We start from the raw sequence: 23,818 nt of genomic DNA on the forward strand, positions 1-23,818 counted from the left end.
GATCTCTCCCCCTCCCACACCCTCCCCTGCCTCCCCTCTGACTTATTCTTCAGCAGCATTCCTGCCTTGTGTCTCCAGTTCCCAGGAGGCGGTGGATATTCCCTTGTCGGCTTCATGGTTTCAGCCCTAAGACATCACTTCTCACATACAATTCAGCAATCACTTCCCGAACTCAAGCTAGTCTGCTTTTATGGATTTTGTGGGGGAAAAGAGTCAGCTAATTTCCACACTCCCCTGATCTTGTTATTTTCATTATCACACTTCTCTGCATTTCCTAGTTTCAATTAGGACTAAAACAATGTTCCAAAATTGCCCGCGCGTCTCCTCTCAGAGGGCTTCTCTCTGCACGGAGAGGAGGCAGCTCATCACCTCACCGGGGAGGTCAGGATGCCCATCAGGCCCCTTGCCATTTATTGGTTGTGTAGACTCTTAGAAACCAGGCAACCGCTGGAAACTTACCTAAAATTTGAGGTAAATATTTAAACTGAACTTTGAGAAAACTTCAAGGTTTGCCTATTGATGCCCCTTTTCAGTTTCAGCACCCAGAACTGTGACCTGTTGACTTGGACAACGCGGGGCTATAAATATCTATACTTCCTATTTGAATTCCTTCCAGGAATTCATCATAAGAGAGTGGATTTGGTTAGATCCTATCTGAGATGAGGGTAAAAGGTCCTAATTCAGAAGACTCCCACATCTACAAAGATCCAGTTAGCTGTTGTAACATCTCTCTATCCAAATTTGATAACATTAGCAATAAAGTTTAATGAATGTTTCTTTCTCTCGGTGTCAGTGTCCATCTCCCTATTCATAAACATGTGTCCACATATGCACCCATGCAAAGGACACATGAAGAACAGGATCAAAGGAGAGTGGATGATGTGGGATACGCATATTTTAATTTATACTTTTGTGTACTGGAATTAAAAAATAAGTACATATTTCTTTTGAAACGTTATAAATACTTTTAAAATAAAGAAGCAGACAATTCTAGAGTAATCAAAAGAAAACATAGCCTCCCTTTTTGAGAATGAAGAATATTCTCAGGAGATATTAGCTGTTACCTTTCAGAGGCTTAACCTTCACTTGAACAAATCTCTGCATTTGCATAACCAGGTACTAAAATAATTCTCACATTAAAGCAACCATCATTTACCTGCTATATGACAAAATAGTTTTTGAAAGATTGTATAATTATACTTTTTTGACGCTCTGCCTTTGACTGCCAAAAACCAGACCTGCCAATTTAATACATATTTTTGTGTTATTTTTATGTGTAAACAAAGACTAAAAAATAGGTGATTTTTAAAAGTTTGTCATTTCCTTGTGTCATCCTTAATAAAATTATAGCTCCAAAATTGGCATTTTGGAAGCATTTTTAATAGGACAGACTTCTATCACAGTATCAAATTGTTCTATGCCAATATCTCAAGTGTCTGGATCGTTGACAGAATTGGAAAGAAAAAAAAAATAAGACTAAAGCCCTTGGAAACTTATAATGAAATCTACTCTTCACCATTACACAAATGAAAAGAAAAAAAAAACATCGTATGATGTTGTTTTTAAAGAAAAGCAATTCTTATCTATAAAAAGGTCTGGTTTCCCCCTGCCAGTGTTGGAGGGAGCTTTAGCTGTGGAAAAGTTTGTCTTCACAGCATCTGTTCCCCTTTCTTTTCCCTGTGGACAGTTACCCCTTCTGGTTCTAGGATATTTCTGAATCTGTACTCTCTTTTTGGAATGCCTCTGATAACCTCATTTCCATTTAGATGTCCATATCTGATAGCACTTTGTCTTCCTGCAAGGGAATATGTTTTTAAATCGAAGGATTAAATCTCTAATGGTTGAATATTAAGCAGCAGCAAGCAGGAGACACTTCATTTCCCAGTGCCTCAGAAATAATAAAATGAATGTGTATTAGACTGTGCTTTACCTATCTTGAATCTTCCCATAAATTCTGTGTTGTCAGTTCTATTAGAGAAAGAGCATGGGCTGGATGGATCTTCCCTATATTATATTCTGGTGATAAAACATTTTGATTTTCCCTTTTTGTTACATTTTATTTTTGCTAGCATTATTATCATAATTTTAAAGTTCAGATTTTAGCCTGTGATAATTTAGAATTAGGTTGAATGTAATTAAAAATAAGGTAGCTCAAGTCCTGGCCAGTGTGGCTCAGTTAGTTGAGCAATGTCCCATGCAACAAAAGGTTGTGGTTCGATTTTCAGTCAGGGCACATATCCAGGTTGTGGGTTTGATCCCTGGCTGGGGTTTGTACAGGAGGCAAGCAATTGATGTTTCTCTCTCACTTCAACATTTCTCTCCCTCCCTCTCCCTTCTTTTCTGTCTAAAAATCAATAAGAACATATTAAGAAATAAGGTATTTCAAATAATATTTTATTTAAATATCTTAAAACATTTCAAAACTTAAAATCACTGAAGCATCTCTCTAAAACATTACATTGTGTGAATAATAACAACAAAAATATTTATTGAGCACTTATAATGTGCCAGACACTATTCTAAGTTCTTTTTTATGGATTATGTTTGTTAATGTTTACAAGAACCCTATGTGGCAGGAACTGATTTCTCCTGGAGGAAGAAGATGAGGCTGAGAGAACTCAACTTTGATCCAACATTCAAAACTGGAGAGTGGTAGAATCAGAATTTGAACCTGGGTCTATTTAATTCCATAGTTCTTCACTCCTGATCACTGCATTCAAGATGTCATAATATGCCATGCCCATTCTTATTTAAGTGCCGAGTGCATAGCAGGCACTGCTTTTGGGTACGTATATACCTTTCCTCCTAATTTGATCATGTTTAAGAGGCCTGTTCAATTTTTGCAAGGCTAAGAACTAGCAAAGCCAGGTCTCAAATCCAGTATTGAGTTATGTTTCCACCACAGGAGACTATTCTTAATCAGCCAAGAATGATATCAAATAGGAAGAATTCTATTTCAATTCTAATTTAATTCACCCAGGAAACTCTTAGTTTGTATTCCCTTTAAACAAACTAGGTGAGTATAGCTATAGAGATGACAAATATTGTAACAGGAACAGATTGGTGATTTCAGATATCTTGGGTAGGTCTCATTTCAGTGACACTCATTCTCAAACTGGAAGACTGATAGCAAGTCCAAGTTCCCAGGAGTGTGCATAATTCTGTTTAAAAGTTCCACTTTTTCTGCGTATTTTGCCTTCTTTGTCTGTAACTATTCACTACCACTCCCCTAGCAGCTTCAGGAGTGCTCCCATCATCCCAATCTTCCCCCAGCAGGAATGTCTGTACTACACTGCATAGAAATGAACTCCATCAGCCTTGCCAAACCTTGCAAGCTCTCAGACATGAGAAGCAGAGACAGAGAGTTGGGGACTCTCTTTATGGAAAGGGGGATAAGAAGCACTTTGTATCTGAGATGTCAGATTTGATTAATTGGATCAATTACATTCCATGCCACACTGACTTTTAAAGCAATCATACTTCATAGTGCAGTTCTAAAATGTGATGTCCATTGCATTAGCTTCCTATGGCTGACATAACAAAGTAGCAGAATTAAGAAGTTTAAAACAACAGAAAATTATACTCTCACAGGACTGAAGGCTAGCAGTCCAACATCCAGATGTCAGCAGGTCCATGCTGTCTCTGAAGGCTCTGGGGGAGAATCCTCCTTTGCCTTTTCCAGTCTCTGGTGGTGCCCGGCAATCCTCAGCACTCTTGGCCTGTGGCTGCATCACTCCAATCTCTGCTCTGCCTTCCCGTCTTCACATGGCCTTATTCCCTGTGCCCATGTGTCTTCTCCTTTTTTTTTTATGGGGGTTCCAGTCATTGGATTTAGGGCTTGTAGGGAACCAACCCATTATTTTGAAAACTAGTAAACAAGAGGAAAGGATCAAACATTAACTTCTGTTGCCTGTATGAGTGTCCTCGGAATAATCATAGAGTTGCTGAAGAAAGATTTCTATCCGTAGAAGTATGTCAGCTATTGGATGACAAGGGAATAGAATAAATCACCACATTTTAAACCCATCATGAAATAATAGGCCTAAGCATTGATCATTGATAGCCACTAATATCACTAAAAGAGAGAGAGCTGAATATTATGTACTAATGTTTGACTCTAAGTTTTAACCTAAATTAAAGCATGCTTCTAGGTCTAACTACAATTTATCAGAACATGTAAAATAATGTGATAGAGATGAAGTCAGCAAAATCTTAGGCTATAATAAACTCTACTGGAATAAGTTATCTGGTTTCTTTAATAAATGATTTGCCAGGAGAAAAAATGAGGGATGAGGGACCTATCAATTAAAAGAGATAAAAGACTCATCAAACAACTGCAATATGTGAATCTTGTTTGGATCCATATCCAAATTAACCCAATGGTTAAAAAAAAATACATGTTTTATACAATGAGAAGTCCTAACACAATCAGGATATTTAATGACATTAGAGATATTAATTTCTCTTGGGGTGCAAGAATAGTGACATTTTGATTATGTTTTTAAAGAGAGTTCTCATTTTTTGACATACATACTGAAATATTTATGAATGAAATAATATAATAGCAAGGAGTTGCCTCAAAGTATTCCCATTATTGGGAAGGGAAGAAGCAATTGGCAACATAGATGAAACAAGCAAAGCCTTGAGCTGAAGGGTTTTGTAGCTACTGAAAGGTGCATGGGGAAATCATATTCCACTTTTTTTTGGTATTTTTTACTTTTGCCAAAGTAAAGTAAAAGGGAAAGGAATAGAAAATAGAAAAGAACACTCCTTTTGGAATTCCTGCTCCTCTTCTATGTCATCCTAAGTTTTTGTGTGCTCAACTCTGGGTAGCACTGGCTTCCTTGAGAGCGGTCACCGAGGGGACAACTCTGTTGTGTCTCCAGGCAGGGAGTTTGGTAGAGTTATAAAGTCAGGATCCCTTGAGGTCCTTTAAGTGTTGAATTACCAAGTACCACAGGAAACTGTGAAAGAAGATGATGACCACAGGAAACTGTGAAGAAAGCTCTGTACCTTTTTAGTTTTTATTTTTTTAACCTACTCACATGCTTTCTAAGGAAAAGATAAACCCAGGAGAGGATGTGCATGGCATACCTAAAAATAGAGACCATATTTCTTTTTCCCTTGAACATAGCAAATTAAAGCTAAAAACTAACCCAACAATTTAAATAATGACTACTGGATGGTAGATACTACTTTTGAGTGAACAATCAATATTTGCTTAGAACATTGCTTATATCATTCGGATAGTTCTTTTTTTTTCTGAAATGAATTGCTACTTGAAACTTAAATCAAGTTAGATGCATTTATTCTTAAATCACCTGCATTCCTTTCACATTGTCTGATGATTCTGTAATAAGTTAGATTTGTTGTCATTTTAGAGCCTATTGGAAAATCTTCTGGTGAAAGAAAATTTCTTATGGCTTATATATATTGCTAAAGGCACAGGAGAAAATGCTGAATATGTCACTGTCTCCTCATTATTACAATATATTAAGCAGATATAGCATTCATAAAAATAAAATAATAAATATATTAATCAAGTATGTCTTAGTAGAATACAACTCGTGGATGTCAGTCAAAGTAAATATGCTGAAGCACTCAAACTTTTTTTCCAGCTTTAACCTTTCTTTTGAGATTTAAAATGACAAATTGACTTCTGGACATTTCCATCTGGATGACCTTCCCACAAACAACTAAAAATCAATAAGCTTAATTGAGTTCAATTCAACATTTATTTATTGAACCCTTTTTAGGAGATGTGTTAGAAGCTGGGGACACAAAGATAACTAAAATTCAGCTTCTGATTCAAAGAGGTCTATAAAAACCTCACGGTTACAGTTTCATCAAAACTTTTACTTCTTCTGAATTCCATGTCTTAGTTGATGGCAGCACACAATCCCCAAAGCCAAAAACATTTGAATCATCTTTGACACATTTTCGCTCAGAACTGGCATTCCATCCTTTTCCAAGTCCTTTTTATTCTACTTCTAAAAATTCTCTGATTTTGTACTCTTCCTGGCAGTCCTGCTGTTACAGAGGAGTTTTGCACTTTGTCATCTTTCTCTTGGACCCTTGTAATAGCCTCCTGATTGATTTCTCTGCATTTAAATAGTTCCCTTTCCTCCCTGCCCACCACCACCCTTCACAACCAGAGTTGCTTCATGAGAACAAAGATCAGATTACACCCTTCTTCTGTTTTGAAACCTGTTCTAAATGCACTGTGACCCTTTAGAGTCTCCAAGACTTTCTGTAGGGGCCATGTACAGGTTTTGTATCACAAGCAGGTGATACAAGGGAGAGACACAGGTAGAAGGATAGGAAGAGCCTATGTTATCGGTGAGGAGCTCCCCGTGTCCCCACGTGCTGGTGGAAGTGGGCTTCTTGTGATATCACAAGAAAAGGAATTTTCTGAGACTTGCATGGGAAATGAATGATATTTATTTGTGAGAAATTGATCTCCTGAGTTTCCAAGTTTCCATCTTCCTCCGTCCCACAAAGGAAAATGTCAAGCTGTGTCTTTAGCAGAGCTAGGATTAAAACCATTGCCCAGAGTTTTCACCTCATATTTGCACAGTCCAGTCCAGCATCTCGCTAGGTTAGCTTGTGTTCCCAGCTGCGGTCCATTGTGTGTGGGGTCAGCATGGCCACAGGCCATGTAGCTTCTAGGGACACATAGCTATGGAGGGAACATGAGCAAGTGTAAGGAAGCAGTATCAAAGCCAGAGAAACAAGAGAGAGAATTCCTTTGTCTGCAGATATTAACCTTCTAAGATTTCCTGTGCTTACAGTGGCTCCACTTCCTCTAGCCAATTCGTAGTTTCCAAGTTAGACTGACAGGCAAGTATTTTCCCTATGTCACTCGTACTTTACCACACATGCATCTATTTCCTCTTTGTTGGACCCATTCCTAGTGATCTGTAGGGAGTGGACTGGGCGCTCTCTGGAGAGTGAAAAGTTGCAGCTTCCTGGTGAAGCTGCCCCAATGGCCATGCCTATAATGTCTGGCCTTTCCTTTGCTTCCTTCCTATTATTAATAACTAGCTAATTACAGCAGTAACACCTATACTCTATCAAAAAGGGGCAGAACTACTCAGCTCCAGCCCCATAAGCATGCTGGAGGGCTTGGCCCGGTTTTGCCAAAACTTTTACTTTTATGTCTCCCATCTGAAGCTAGAAATCCTACTTTTTATTAAAGCCGCCTAGGTTTAAAATATTGCCTCATATTTTGAAACCCCTTAGGAAGACAAATTATATCTGTGGCCTAGTTTGCTAGCCCTGCTTATTTGTTTTAAACCTCTCATCATTTATTAGTATGGAAAACTTCTATTCATTTATTAGGACACGGATCAAATGTTCCTTAATCTGTGAATCCTTCTCTAATCTTAGTCAGAATTAATAGCTCACTAGTCTAATCTTCCATAAACCTTGGTTGAACTGCAATGTAATAATAAAAAGTATAATATGTTTATTTCATTTACACAATAGATTAATTATTTAATATAATGAGTTTTCTGCGGACAAAAACCTCTGTTGATATCAGAAGAGAAACTTTTGACTTTCTCTTCCTAGTAAAAAGTTGTGATCTAACAAACAAGTACAAACTTCAGAATAAATAACTTTTTGAAAAAACAAGATTTTGAAATGGAGGAAAGAAATTTCATTTAAGTAATCCAAAAAGGTTATAAAGGCTGAAAGGAAATAGGTAAATTCTAACAATATAGTCTTTGGAATCATAATGTACAAACTAATTTAAAAGGAGAAACTGACAAATCTATAATCATACTGGATTATTTATATAATCAATTAGAAAGAGATTAAGCATTGCAAAAATTAATGAAGATAAGAATTACACAATTGACAAGTTTGCTCCATACAGATGATTATGCATATAGCTACACAAAATCTTAAACCCAATATAAAAAATTATAGTCTTTTCAAGTTACATTGAAAATGTACCAAATCTGAGCACAGATTAAGTCATAGCACAAAGGACTCTAAAAAAGTGATATACAGGGACTAGAATATTTAAACACAACCAATTAGATGAGAAATAAGAGTCTAAAAAGTGATCTACAGAGACTACAATCCTTCTACACAGTCACTTAGATGAGAAATAAGAGTGCTTCTCCGGGACCCCTATATTTTATGTCTTATAGGGCACATATACCTTATTCCCTTTCTAAAATATAAAAATAAAATCAAATTTTAAGACACATTAGGCTCCAGAGTTCTTGAATATAGAATTATGTACCAATAATAGGACCTACCTTATTGTGTTCTCATGTGGATCCCATGAATAGGTCAAGTACTTAGTGCCTGCCACACAGTAACTATACATGTTAGCTGTCATTAGCATTCTAAGACCTGTTGCTTTCTCTGATGCTCCTGGGAATGAGATCTCTCAACTCCTTTCTAATATATTTGAGACCTGTTTGTATCAGAGGGGCCAGATAATGTGCATTATAATTATTTTCTGTTGTGAGAGCAGCAGGGGAGAGGAGGAGAGCTTGGATTGTTTGGATTGTGGGACACTGTTTTATAGGCCTTGTTTCTTTTCTCACTACGCCATTTTGGTCCAAAGCCCTGCCCAGAGTTTACCACAACTATGTGAGGTCACGTCCAAGGCCTGGGGAGATACCCAACTTGGGGTGGATCCTGGAAATTGTTCTTTGCATAGAGACAGACTGTATCTTCTTCACCTTCTTCTCCCCGACTGCTGTTCATACCACCAAAAAAAAAAAAATAAATTAAAAAAAAAATGAGGCTCTACCTACAGCCTCATCGTTTGCTGGGAAGGAGTTGGGTTTTGTGGCCTCTTCACCTTGGGCCTCTTGCACTTTCAAAAGAGCTTGATTTATGTCTCCTCTGTTCATATTTTCCTTGCTTTTGGTCTTCTGTTTTGTTACATACATACAATTTGTTGGATATGTATTTAGCCTTAGGTCATTGTGAATAGCCTGACTTCTCTTTGTAGTTTTGTTCTCAGCTAGAAAAAAATAAGACACCAAATGGAAAAGGAGCTCTAGAGAACTTTTTGGATACTGAGAAGACAGGTAGAATATTATATTTCTTTTCTTTGGATTTTCTATACGTCTTGTGTCTTTCTGAATTGTAACCAAGTGTGTGTGTGTGTGTGTGTGTGTGTGTGTGTGTGTGTGTAATATATACATACATATATACATTTGTCTTTCTCTCTCTCTCTCTCTCTCTCTCTCTCTCTCTCTCTCTCTCTCTCTCTCCTCTCTTATACCTCTCTTCAGCTTATGCTTTTCACAGAGTTGGCAAGAGGCTCTGTTTCTTCTTATGTTTGATTGTTACTGCTTTATTTTTTATGTCTCGTTTTATTTCAATTTTATAAATTTCTCTAGTTGTGGTGGGAGAGGATTTGTTGATAGTTAAATTCTTCAAGCTTACTCTGAAAATCTCATCTACTACATTATCTTCTATAGTATGAAGATATATTGTCCTACAGGACATTTCATAGGAATTAATGGGTAAGGGTAATTAGACATAGAATAGTTAAATGTTTGTGTTCAAAAGGGAGTGAAAAGGGGGGAAGGGCCATAGGCTTGATCACTACCAAGTGCAGCAGTGAAAGATCTCCATCATTTAAGGTGCACCTTCATTCACTCCATACATTCATTCACTCTACACATATTTTTGAACATCTACTTTGAACTTCATGGAGCTTATATTCTATTGAAGAGAAACACGATAAACAAATACATAATGTAACTAAAGAAAATATATAACCGTGGAGAAAAATGAATCAAGAAAGGCTAATAGAGCCTGAGGCAGGAGAGGGTTACATTTTCCCTATTTGTGGAAGGCCTGACTGAGAAGTCAACATTTGAAAAAAGATTTGAAAGATATGAAGAAGCAAGTCATGCATATTTGGGGGGTGGAGGGCGGGGCATTCCAAGCAGAGGGAACAACAAGATAACATTTTCTCTATTTTTTTCTCCTTTCTTCTGGGCATAGTAGATGAAAGTCCTTTAATGACTGAGGTGCTTGGAAAATTGTTTCAATTCTCTACTTCAGTATCCATGTATAATATAGCCTGAAGGGGCCCCAAACTTGAAAGCAATTATTCACATTTGTAATCAAATTTAAGTATCTCTTTTGGCTATACAAGAATGAGCATGCATAAATTAGTAACTGTTGAAAAATATATGTTCTAATAAATTTAGCTTTGTGCTTGTTCTTCTTTGAGTTAGTACATGTAGTTGAGCAGTTAAAATCCAAGCAGGGGGCCTAAGTGCTTATCAGCAGAGGCAAGTATCCAAGAGTTCCAGATCTGCCAGATGTTTTCACGGAAAAGTTTATTCTTTGTGTTTCTATTTGTACCTTGTTCTCTCTGTTCATAGTTAAATAGTGGTCTGGTTTGAACTGTGCTTCCTCTCTACTCTGCACTGGTCTCTACTTCCTATAGCAGAGTATGATCGGAATGGAAACACATTTCTGCTTCAGTGAGTTGGATGGTTTTATCAGGCGATTTAAATCTGAAAGTAAATTGTTCTCTGGAGAATATATGCTTCTTGCTGATTTTTTAAAGAAAGAATTTAACAAATAACTTTCAATATATGCCTAGTGTTATTTGAAAAAGACATAATAAAACCGCATTTGGGATTTAGGACAATGATCTAAAAATAGCTGAGAGTCTGTTCTCTCTGGTTTGGAGAAAAAAATCACTATGATATGATTTTCTTTTTCTTCTCATTCTGAGCATTGCATAAAGCAAAACCAATTCACAGCAACTCAAGTGTATTCTCAACGAGAAATCTCAAGTCATTTTCAGCCCCGGACCCTGGAGACCTCATTATGCTGCCATTACAAATAGACCTGCAGCAAGTTGTTTACGCCTTTCTGCTAGTGAGTTAAGTGAATGGCAGAGGACTGCTATGCAGACACATTAACTAGTTGCTGGCACTTGCAAAAATATGCCCAGTGTACCTTGCTTTTTGGAATGAATGTGTCCTTATTTAATTATTTCTTAAAAGTTTAACATCAGTGACTCTCAAAGGGCACACGCCCTGAGCAGATTTATCAGAATCATGGAGGTTTATGGGTTTGTTTGTTTTTAACCCCCTGTACAACCGCCGCCCTCGCCCCCCCCCCACGCCCCCATCCTCCGGTTCTACATCTTTCGAAGGAGAATGGGAATTCTTCTCCTCTTACTTCCAAAGAGATTAAGAATTTCTGCTGTGGAGAAATACTGCTCTTGTTTGGCCTTCAGAAATGTTGGAGCAGAGACAAGGTTGAGATGTAGGAGGAGGCTTCCCTTTCTGTGGTCCCGCAGAAGCACGTCTGCACTTCAGTCTCATGGCACTTTCCACGGTGCGTAGTAAAGCTTTGTTCATATGTGTACGCCCTCTTCCTAGGAGCAACTTGAGGGCAAAGTGGCTGTTGTTTATTTTGTAAAACTTCCACATAGCAGCTGCTCAATAATTATTTATGGAATGGGTGAATGAATGAATTTAAAGATACTTATATTTTGAAGCATCAAAATAGTATAAGGTTATCACAGTCCTTTTGGGATTTAAAATCTAATTAGAAGAATAAAGCATATATATATATATATATATATATATACACACACATATATACATATGTATATGTTACATATATATAACATATATATTTGTTATATATATATATATATATATATATATATATATATATATATATAACAAATCTTGGGTTAAGCCACAGCAATTTTCTAAGAATAAATTATATTAAATGAGATACCATTCTATTTGGCTGAACACCTTGATGGATTTGCATATGCAATTAGAGACATGATGCTGATTTTGAGAGTGAGGACTGGAGGGAATTAAATTGTTCTACTAAACAGAATTTAAAAATTAGAGTTTCTAGAAGGTGTTCCAGAAGAGAGGGAAATGAATTAAGGATGATGGGCTTGGGGGGAGGAGGGGCAGGTAGAAGCCAATGAAGTGAAGCTGGGGTGCTACATGAGGTGAAACAATTCAAATCCCCAGATTTTAATATTAATTGTGCTGCCTTTTTGGATTATTGTGATGTAGATCCCTACCCTGTCTCCCCAGTTATTCAGTAATGACCGTTGAATGCAGATCTGTGATTACAAGGTATACACATTTCTCAATCCTTGAAGAGGATACAAATATATATATAACAAACAGAGTTCTGAATAAATATGGTGCAAAATAGCAACTGACTAGATATTTCTGTAGCTGTGGTATGCATTTTTTTCTGTTTTCCAAACTTTTGGTTGTCGGTCATTTACATAAAATCTTACATGAGTGGGGTTTATTTGCTTTGGTTAGTTTTGTTTCATAGATATCAGAGAAATGAGCTGAATTCCACTTCTGGATTGACCAGGGACAGAAAAGAAACAGCAAGTACAGAAGAGGAAGATGATCTACTCACTGAACTAATTTCACAGAAGAAAGGATTCAGAGCTGAGATGACTATGAGCTTAAAAGTCTCTCCTCCCCAGGAATTTACTAGATCTTGTACCATGTTAAGTGTTGGTAGGAGTGGGATTTGAGACACACTTAAGTGATCTTAATCAATAGAGATGGCCTAGCTGACATCTCAGTTTTAGATACATGGAAATAAAAATTGAAATCACAGTGCAATATATTATGAATGTCAGATAAATGACAGAATAAATAGCAGGGGAGTTCAAAGTGGGGGAATTCATTTGAGCTGAGGCAGATTGAAACTTTTTTTTAAAGGAATTAGGATTCAATTTAAATCATAAAAGAGAGAAGTGAATTTCTGATAAGGGATTATTATTTATCCAACAAATATTCCCTCCCTTTATTTTATTTTAAATACATTTATTTGGCTCCTAGAATTTGTCAGGCACTGTGCTAGACTGTCCAGATATCAAGATAGCTAAGACATGATCCTTGTCCTAAAGCAACACAAACCCAAGGCTGAAAACAGTTTCATAAGCAAATAGTGATGATATAATATGATAAGTTCTATAATGGAATAAGAACAAAGTTCTGCACAAAATTCACAAGGGAATGATGCTTCCTGCTTGGGTTGTTTTAGGGAAGATTTCACTAAGAACTTACTGTTGGAACTGCACCTTGAAGGAAGCATGGATTGTGACTTGATAGAGATGAAGAAGGGTGTTTCAATCAGAGGGAATGATATGAGCAAAGCTACGAGTACATGGGTATAAAAAGCATGGCAAAGCTCAATGTGGCTGAAGGGAGTGTGTTGGGAGCACGCTGCACTGTTACCTCAGGACAAGGAGATGAAAGGTTTGAATGACATTATTTATAGACAGAAGAAACCTTCACAGGCCTCTGAGCTGGAAAGCATGATCCGATTTATTTTTAAAAGGTGACTGTGGAGGACGACAACATAAGGAGAGAATTTGATGGCCAACAGTTTGTGGTATTTACTTTGTTCTAGGTACATCCAAAGCGACACTTATTAATTACTCAGAACAATGCTAAAATGTAGGTCCTATTCGTAACCCCATTTTATAGGTGAGAAAGCTGTACAGGTTACATAGCAAATAAGTGGTGAGATCAAGTTTGAATCCACTGGTCTAACTTCAGAGTTGTACTTTTAAATGTTACATGAACGGCCTCTAAAAATTATAAAACAAAGGCAAAAGTGCAAGGTAGAAATAGACAAGGTGTACAGGATAGTAAAATGGGGTAGAATTCAAAACCACTACAGGAAGTGTGAAAGAAAGAGAAGACAAGGTGACTCAGTTTCTCATTGAGATTACCTGATAAATGGTGAAGATATGAATTAAGAGAGATATACCAATTTACTGAGAAAAAAAAAGAAAATTTTGCTTTTCAATGGATTGTGATCGTTATGCTCTCAGTAAGCATCTAACCAAATGGTAACACTGATACACACTACTTTTTCAGCATGGATGGTCAACATCAAATTTATGGAAAGAATAAAATGCTGATGCTACACCTGTCAGGTTAAATTTAAATCTGTGACACACAGTGCCAAAAATCCAAATACAGAGGGGAGGTTCAGTTAATCAATCGATCACTCCATTGTTTGGTGTCACATAACAAGAACATCTGGAAGGCCGAATGAGTTTCACATTTTACATAGTTTCTTTGCCATTATGTAGCTGCCACATTGAAGAAATGAGGCCAACCTCTGATATATATGCAAAGAAGCAGGCAATAATAGCATCTGTGGCTGTTTCCGGATTGTAAAAACACTCCTAGCCTCTGGCATGTGCATATAGATTGCTGAATTTTAGGAAATAATAAAAATAATAATGCTTCATATTGGCATAATGTTTTACATAGTTTTCAACACTTTCTCAGAAAAAAGATACAAAAACCAATATGTGTTCCTAAATAATTAGTGATATGGCAGTATGTTTGATTCTTTAATATTTCTTTGTGTTCCTTGAATGTCCATAATGTATAAAGAACTAAAATATGGGGGTTAAAAGGAGTTCATTAGAGTCAAATCGCATGTTTGTTTCCTGTATATTTTCTAAACCAGCCGGGGGACTGTTAAGATCTTTTCTTTCCTGCAAGCTGACCTATTTAGGGTATAACCTCCCTTAGCTGAGCCCTATGCTCCCATGTTGCTCACATGCTTTTTCCTTATTTTGCTCTTAATTTGTCTATTCATTCAGTTGTTCTGTGTGCAATAGTATGTTTGTAGGCAGTTTTCAGTTGAAGGCACTGGAGGACGGGGGGTCCATCTGCTTACTCATGATGCACAGCATGTTAAGACAGTCAAAGGAGTGCTGGTCAGTGACTCTGCTTGATGACAATCTGATGAACAATAATTTATGAATACCTTTGAGGATGCCTGGTAATTATTTGGAATATAAAATCATCACTTTTAGTTACAATATATGTTATATGTAGAAATATATAATAAATATAATATAATATAATGTGGAAAAAGATACTGTTTTCCACATCAAACATTCAAGAAAGTCATTCCTGAGACATTTAAAGAAGAGCACTTGATCATTTTACATAATGATATCAAGAGCTGCCGGCTATTAAATGTCTTTCCTGCCATGCACTTTACAGAGGGAAGTGCTAAGCATTAAAACTTTTTAAAATCTAATTTAATATCTACAGCACCCTAATGAGGTATTAATATTATTTCTGTTTTATAGATAAAGAGCCCAAAGCTTGAAGAGATAGAGTAATTTTCTGAAGGTCATGCTATTAATGAAGCAGGTTTGAACACAGGGGCTCCAAAGGCAATGTTCCTTTTACCCATTGCAACCAGGCCTGTGGGTTAACATCTCAGCAGACTCAGCAAGATTTGAAGAATCCAGGGCTATAAGAGCTTCAAAATAGCAATCCTTCAGTTGGAATATAGAAGCCATTCACAGATTATCAGTCAAGCAAAGCCCTGTACCCAATACTGCATTGATGTTCAATATTTATTTAAGCTTAATTCCCCACTATGTGGACTTAGCCACTTACTCATTTGATGAGCTTGGGGAAGGCAAACAATTCACAAGTACTATTTATATGACAAAGTACCAAAAACAAACAAACAAATGAGCAAACAAAAAAACCCTCAAAAAACAAACAAAAAACACCAAAACAGTAAAAACAAATCATATTCGTACCAATGTATTTAAATTCTATTTCTTTTAGTCTATTTCCACATGTAACTATTTATTGATCATCTATAATGTGCAGTTTTATTGTGCTGAGCACTACAGCAAGGTTTAAATAACAAACAAAAAGAAGAGACATAGTGGCTTGTCTCCTTTTAGCTTGCCTGGAGGAGAGCAGACCAACTGTTTCCTGCCTCCCCCCTTCCCCCACCCCCCCTTTTTTTTTGCTTATCCACAAGGCACATCTGTTTAGATATCTTCTAATATCTTTATTCAAAATATTCTAAACCAAAATTACAAAACATTTGATAATTCTTTTAGTTTGGAGCAATATCATAAAGTTGAATGAGTGAAACTGACACAGAGTTGCTGTGTTTCTCTATTTGGGGAAGTAAGCCAAGAGATTGCAAGTATGATAAAAAATATGGGCAGACACAAAATGCCGAAGAATCTGAAGGTAATCCTGGGCCTGAAATATTATTCGGATTAGAAGTCACATGTAACTGGTGGAGATTTCACAGGGAAAACCTTGAATTTATAAAACTGTTACTTGATTTTTCTATGAGTTTGAGTGTTTGATTTTTCCTAAGACACCATTTCCATCAGATAGCAGAGAACTAAATTTGTTCACATCCAGGTAAACTTGGTCAAAATCATGACTTTTCTGTTTCACATGCTCAGTCAAGTCAGGGTTTTCCTTGCTTCCACTTTCAAGTCACATACTGCTGCACTTTCAAGACTATACTCTCTGTTTGGATTGTTTTAAATTCCACCTAGAATCTAACCTAAATTTAAAACATCTCTAGATATAAGAATCTCTGAATTGTCTTGTGACCTTTCTTCCTTGTGACAAAGGGATGCCTTGTGAGGCACTAGAGGCAATTTCAAGAAGTAGCAGGGGTCATAGTATGGATCCAGGGGAAATCTCAGTAATTGTAATGATTTTTGTTCTATGACACTACTATTTGTATTTATTTGGTGAAAGACCACATGAAAAAAGAATTAATCTCTAAAACAGAATGATAGTATATATATATATATATATATATAAGGTGGGAGGAAAAACCAGTAAAAATAAAAAAGAAAGGAAAACAGAACATATATATATATATATATATATATATATATATATATATATATATATTTGATGGCTGAACATTTTCTAGGACGCCCCATGAACAATGGTGTCAATATTTATAGTATAAACTTGAAAACATCATATTGCATGCCATGTGAAAGACAATAGAGATGAAACTTAATAGAGCACTATGGTCAGGAAGCTAGTCATGAGGAAGGGCAGCCATATTTTATTGAACCACTTGGGCGTAATTTGCATAGCATAATGCTATGACATCTATTTGTCCATGGATCCCCACCTTTCTTGTTAGCCTATAAATTCCTAATGGACTAATTAGCACCTCTGTATCAAGGACATGGTCTGAAGTCTTAGGAAAGTCTCAAGAAGGAAGCAGCAGAATTTTCTTAGAGCATTTGTGATGCTTTTAGATGATACATCTGAATCTAGGGGAACACTGCATTTTTAAGAAAACAGGCTAAATAGGATTTGAAACAACAATGAACAATAAGATATTGGATATCCATGGGAAGTATTTACCTGGTGATTTACAATTGTCATACTAATCTCACAAACCTGCTGTGTTGTCCACCCACATGGTTTTCTCCACTCCATGGGACTCTGTGGGAGGTGCCTCAGACAACATCAATGCTAAGATACACCTACCTACTTTTGGAGAGTTTGACTCATTCTTTGGCTGGTAACCACTTAGAAACTGATATAAGTCTTAAATATTTAGGCAAACATACGTATTTTGGGGGAAGAAGGGAAAGTGAAGGGGAATTTGAGGACAAAAGTGAGAAATCAAGTACTCCTCATGATGCAGGCTTTCCATTATTTCTTGAATTTTCATAGAAAATACTGGTTTAGAGCAGAGGTTAGTCCCTGAGTCAGTGGATTTCAAAATTAATAGGTAAACTTTGGGAGTGGCCAAAACTATGGGTATAGTATAAAAATAATTTTTTTGCATATATGAATTTTTCTGGGAAGAGGGTTCATAGTTTTCTTGAATTTTCACAAGTGAATCTAATTCAGAAAAGGGTGAGAATTTGTCTGGAGAAAATAAGTTTTATCTTAAGCACAAAGTTAAAAATTTCAATAGTGGATTCTTGGTGTACTGTGATAAGAAGGATTCTAAGTTTCAGCAGAAAAGACTGATAAACAGTATCAGTCAAGTGTTTGTGAGGTGGAAGAAGTGTTTGCATTCCTAACTTAAACTGAATTTTTCCAGAAGACCCAGCAAGTTCTTTGTTCTTAACAGGGTTATTCAAGAAATATTACTTGTGCTCTAAGGAGAATGCAAAGCAAAAGGAATAGTCAGCTGAGCCTGTGGCTGAGTTATAAAATTGTTTTTTAAAATTCTTGACCATGGATTTAGGTTGTTAGTTTCACTTTCTTCATATTTTTATATTGGAACCATTTGTACTTCTTGAGTAACATTTAAGATGTACAAATGTAGCTTCAAGTCAAGAAATATTCCATGGTAGCAGATTCCGTTGTTAAATGCATGAACACAGCTGCTGATTAATTGAATAGCAACTGTGAGAATGCATTAAAGATTAGAATTTGGCCTATCACTTCTATGATTATGAGGAAACAACATGGATAAAATATGAAGCTATTTTTAGTAGATTCATAATAGAAGTGAGATGAGCTCCACACTTAATATTGCACAAGTCACTGTTGGCTAATCATTTAGGTCTTTTGGGAAACGTATATGTATCCTTGTTTCTTCACTCAATGTTCTTGGTGTTCTTGATGTTGGAGAGTAACCCAGATCTCGAGAAGAGAAGACATCTTATCTCCACTTCCTCCTCATAAGGGAAAGGGGGAAGTTGAGAGTGAACAGACATAGGCACAGCTTAACTTTATCCAGGGTTATTACATCTTTCATTAATAAGGGTTCTTGCACGTGGTGTGGCAATAAAAACTCACCATTCCTACCATTCCCACTGGCAAAGGTGACCACCTAAAAGAGGCCCTAGAAGAGGTAATCCAAGCCCTTTATGTGAGGCTTTATTAGGTCAACAAATACTTACTGATCATTTGGGTTTGGTGGTGGGGACACAGATATGAGTCAGTCATGTGTCCTGCCTTCATGACTCTTATAATCTAATAGGAGACCTAGAATGTGTTTATCAATCATTCTAATAGGAGATGGAAAGTAAAGTGCCTTCAGAGAGTGCAGATGAATTACTACAAGAGTTCAGAGGGAGGATGACCTCAAGTACACTCAGGTACCAACCAGTCCTCCAAGTTTGCTTGGTAGCTTCACTCCATTAAGCTTGTGTGTGCATGGTTATAGGGTGACTCCCCTTTGGGTCAGTAACCAGGTAAAGTGCTCTCTGTTTGGCTGTGTAAGTAGCTAGACAGTATTAGCATTCATCTTCTTAGCTTTGGTGGAGAAAACTCAACATGTTTTTAAGGCATTACAGGTATTTTATATAACTTGGCTGTTTATTTAATACAAGCACTCTTGAGTTTGTCTTCATGCCAGAACATTTTAATAATGTATTGTCTTAGTAAAATGTCATGTTAATTTTATATTAATGGAACCTGGAGTTGGCTTGCTGCTTCAATAATAAATTAGTCCTCCTGACATAAGTCAAAGGGTAAAAACAAAGAAAACCATTGTGGTATTGTGGTAAGCAACTGTTAATAATATATGTTTAATGTTTTTATAAATTTTATATTTAATAGAGTCAATTTCTGCTAATTGGAGGATTACAAGTTAAAATTAAAAAAGTGTCAAATACTTGTTAGACATCTTAAAATAAAAATGTCTCCCCCTAGAATGTAGAAATTATTAACATTAAACAGGAATCACTAGCAAGAAAAATGGAAAAATTAATTATAATTTTTAATAGGAGTCATAAAATGTATTTTAATCAATTTGTTGCTGGACTCCAAAGTTGAAAGCCAAAGCCCACTGAAGGAATTCTGCATTATCTAAACCTCTGAGATGATCACACAATGAGGAAATTGCATACTGCACATCTAGAAGTGAACCAACAACCATTATCTTCTAATTCCAGGATGCCAAGAGAAAACTAGACAGTTGGAGAATTAATATATATTAACTCCACCCTTATCTATTCCTTCATGTTATTCTCCCCCTCCTTGTCCTTTTTTTAAAAATATATTTTATTGATTTTTTACAGAGAGGAAGGGAGAGAGATAGAGAGTTAGAAACATCGATGAGAGAGAAACATTGATCAGCTGCCTCCTGCACTTCTCCCACTGGGGATATGCCTGCAACCCAGGTACATGCCCTTGACCGGAATCGAACCTGGGACCTTTCAGTCCGCAGACCGACGCTCTATCCACTGAGACAAACCGGTTTCAGCTCCTTGTCCTTTTGGAGGCAAACTCCATCCCTTGACTGACAAATTTCATCTAGCGATCATTTTTGAGGAATGCAAGCAAAGCAGTTTGTACAGTGAGCTGAGATCAGTGAATATGATTCCTGTCATAATGACCTTTATGTTGTACATATGTGTTGGAAAACTATCAAAATTAACAGAGCTAACACTCTGCCAACAATGCAGTGTAATTTAATTTGGTAATCTTTGACCTTCTTTTATGTCACATTTTATTATTTAGCTTCTTTTGTACACAGAATCTGTCCAACCATTCATGCATGTACATGGCAAGAACCAGGTTTGCAGGGTGTTTGACAGCTCAGGGAAAGTGATGACGCGGTGTTGTCAAACAGCAGGCACAAGGCCTAGGAAGTACCAAGTGAGCCATCAATCAGGCTAACTTCACAGTAAAAAATAAAATCAGATTTCATATTTTCAATGTGAAAACACTAAAATTTTGACTTCCTAAGATTCTGAGAACTCAGCCACTTGGAATCTAAGGATTTTGTTAAAAATCAAGCTTCCAGAGAAGAAGTAGGAGATGCCTTTGATTTGGATCCCTTTTCTGTTGTGTCTAGGCTCTGTGACATTGAACAAGTCATTCAATCCCTTTTTATTTTCCTACTCAGTAAAATATCGCAGATGATACCTGCTCTACTTACCTTTCAGAGTTTCCATGAGGGTTGCAAAAAAGAGAATGTGTGGAGGGGTTTTGCATACTCTAACTGCTGTGCAAATAGTAATTCTATCAGCCTTAACATACAGGGAACACGGGCTCAATAAAAAGTAAATAAACTGAGATCCTAATACACTTCAAGCTTTGAAACTATTCAAATTCACACTGATCTCAATAATCATCATGATAAGTTCGATAACTAGTTTAATATATTTTAGAGGCAAATGAACGAGAATGGCAAAAGGAGTCATAACATAGTTTTTTCTCCCCAAACGTTTCAAAGTTTAATTCATAGATCAGAAAGTTAGTCTGACATGCAAATATTAGATAGAAGTATCACCTTGACTTAGGGATGTTTCAATATAAATTCAAAAGCTCTTTCTTCTATAATCTTAATTTCATTTTCTGATTTTCTTTAAAGACCATTTAATTTACTAGGCAATACATTTTTCAGACCCCAAGTCACATACACATTATTTTGCTAGGCTCTTTGGAAAACAGAACTCCTTTCCTTACAGACTGGGAGTGTCCTAAGTGAGGCCAGACATATGTATTATTTGAAAAAGTCAATTCAAACAACAAGATGGGTGGGTCCCCAGGTGAGAGTGATGGGAGGTCATCTAGGGATGGTAGCAATAGTGTAGGTGGGATCTGAACGACATGTAAAGGACCTGGGCCTCTGGACGGTTAAACAAGGGCTTGACGGTGTCATTTCTCTAGCAGTTTATTATTTTCTGATGAAATTTTTCAAAAGCATTAGGATAAACACATTAAAATGTTTATTGAGGTATAACTGGCATAAACCATGTTAGATTCTAGCATACAGCCTAATGATTCTTTATTTGTATACTAGAGGCTCAGTGCACCAAATTTGTGCACTGGCAGGGTCCCTAGTGGCTCCTGGCTGCCCACGGGGCCTCCCTCCCTGCCCCTGGCCAGGCCCGCCCGCTGGTTGAACTCCTGGTTGAGTGGACAATTTGCATACTATGCTTTTATTCTATAGGATATTGCAAAATAATCACCATGATAATCCTAGTAAATATCCATCACCATATATAGTTAAACATTTTTTTTTATGTTGAGGATATTTATGATCCACTCTCCCAGCAACTTTCAAATGTGCATACACATAGTATAAGCTATAAATACTGGTAACTATAGTTCCATGTTGTACATTACAATCCCATGACATATCTACTTTATAATTGAAAGTTTGTGCCTTTTGACCCCATTTACCCATTTGGCTCCCATCACTTCCATCTCGGTATATATGAGCTTGTAGGTGTTTTTAATTCTATAGCATAATACCCTTAGGTCCATCCATGTTGCCACAATGTTAAAATAGCATTCTTTTTTGTGACTGAAAAATATTTCATTGTACCTATCAAAATTAATTTATCTGATGGACACTTAGGTTGTTTCTGTATCCTGGCCAATGTAATAAGGCTACACTGAACATGAGGGTGCACATATCTTTTCTAGTCAGTGTCTTCATTTCCTTTGGCATAATATCTAGAAGTGGAATTGCTGGATAGTTTTATTTTCAATTTTTTGAGGATCCTCCATACCATTTTCTATACTGGCTGAACCAGTTTACATCCTCACCAACACCTGTTACTTGTTGACTTTTTTATAACAGCCATTCTGATAAGTGAAAAGTGATTTTTCATTGTGCTTTTGATTTTCATTTCTCTAATGATTAGTGATGAGCATCTTTTCATGAACCTATTGGCCATTGATATGTCTCCTTGGGAAATATGTCTGTTCAGATATGCCCATTTTTGGTAGGATTTATTTTTGCTCTTGAGTTGTATGAGTATTTTACATATTTTTAGATATTAACACTTTATCAACTATATGATTTGCAAATATTTTCTCCCATTCAGTAGGTTGCCTTTTCATTTTGTTGTTGGTTTCACTTGGCAGTACAGGAACCTTGCATTTTAAAGGCAGATTATGATTGTTATGTTTCTTTGAGCATTTGCGTATTTGTTATTTTTGTTGCCACAGCTTGTTTTCAAATTAGATAATGTTGTTTTGAAACCATAGAAATTGTCTGCTTACCAGTCTTGCATTGTGATTTTTAAATATTAGTGATATTAGCGTTTACCCCCAATTGATGAAAATATTGAGCATAAATAGCCAACTTAAAAAAAGTCTCTAACTTCATCTCTAATACCCATTGCTAACTTTTGCCACATTTTTCTATGAACATGAATTTATTCTTTAAAGTTCAGCATGACCTCAGGTAGAATTCCACACCTAATAAAGAATTAATCATGGAAGTCCCCTCACTCCACCCCGCCCAGATGTTCGCCTGAGATGCAGTAAGTGTTCTGGTACCATTTTCAAAGTACTGATGGGATTTTAAACCGTGAAAGTCCAGTTATGTATTCATTAGCTCTCTCTGGGTAAGTAAATTCAATATGGTCTGATTCCATTTCATGAATGCAACTTTGAATTTGTGCAGGTTTGTTCCAATTTTGAGTTATTTTCTTGCAATAAAATCACTCCTTATTTTTCACTGACAAGTCAAAGAAAGTGCAATTTTCTCAAGAGGTTCAAGGCAATCCCCTTCCCCCTACTTAAATTGTGCTCTGTTGGCCTGGGTGGTTGCAAAAGGCAGCTCTCTACAGGGACTCCTTGCCTTATTGCTCTGGTAATCAGGACTCTCTCCTCTAGTAATTCTAATAATCGACTGTTCCTTTTATTCTAAACGACATGGCACATAAACATCTTTTATTGCCAGTTTTAGGTAAATCACTAAAATCAAGCACCAGGGACTCAGTCAGACGGGGGAGTAGTGAGCAAGCAGTAAAATGGAAAAATACAAAAAGAACCTTAAGAGATTGAATCTGAAAGGGTCAGAGGCCCCATGCCAAATCAAATTCATGTTGAGAAGTTTTGTTCCGGTTTTCTTAGCTCCCAATTTGTCTCTTTTTCTGCCCTGGTTCTTTGTAGATTTGTCAAGTTTTATCTCTCATCTTTCTCTTCCTCCTTTCTGACTTGCTTCTCGGAGGCTCCTACAATAGCCTAGCTTAACTTGTGGAGAGAACTATTCAGTCAAATGACTTTCCTATGATGACAAAAAAAAAAACCAAAAACTGGTTTGAATATTTAAG

General features: G+C 36.6%; 1 long non-coding RNA gene across 3 annotated transcripts in view; it reads left to right on the top strand.

The window, feature by feature from the left end:
• Positions 1 to 23,818, top strand: part of LOC308520812 — a 221,685-nt gene that overhangs the window by 16,139 nt on the left and 181,728 nt on the right. The window lies entirely within an intron of this gene.

The sequence above is a fragment of the Myotis nattereri genome, assembly GCF_964212035.1.
Source record: "Myotis nattereri genome assembly, chromosome: 6".
Taxonomy (NCBI): domain Eukaryota; kingdom Metazoa; phylum Chordata; class Mammalia; order Chiroptera; family Vespertilionidae; genus Myotis; species Myotis nattereri.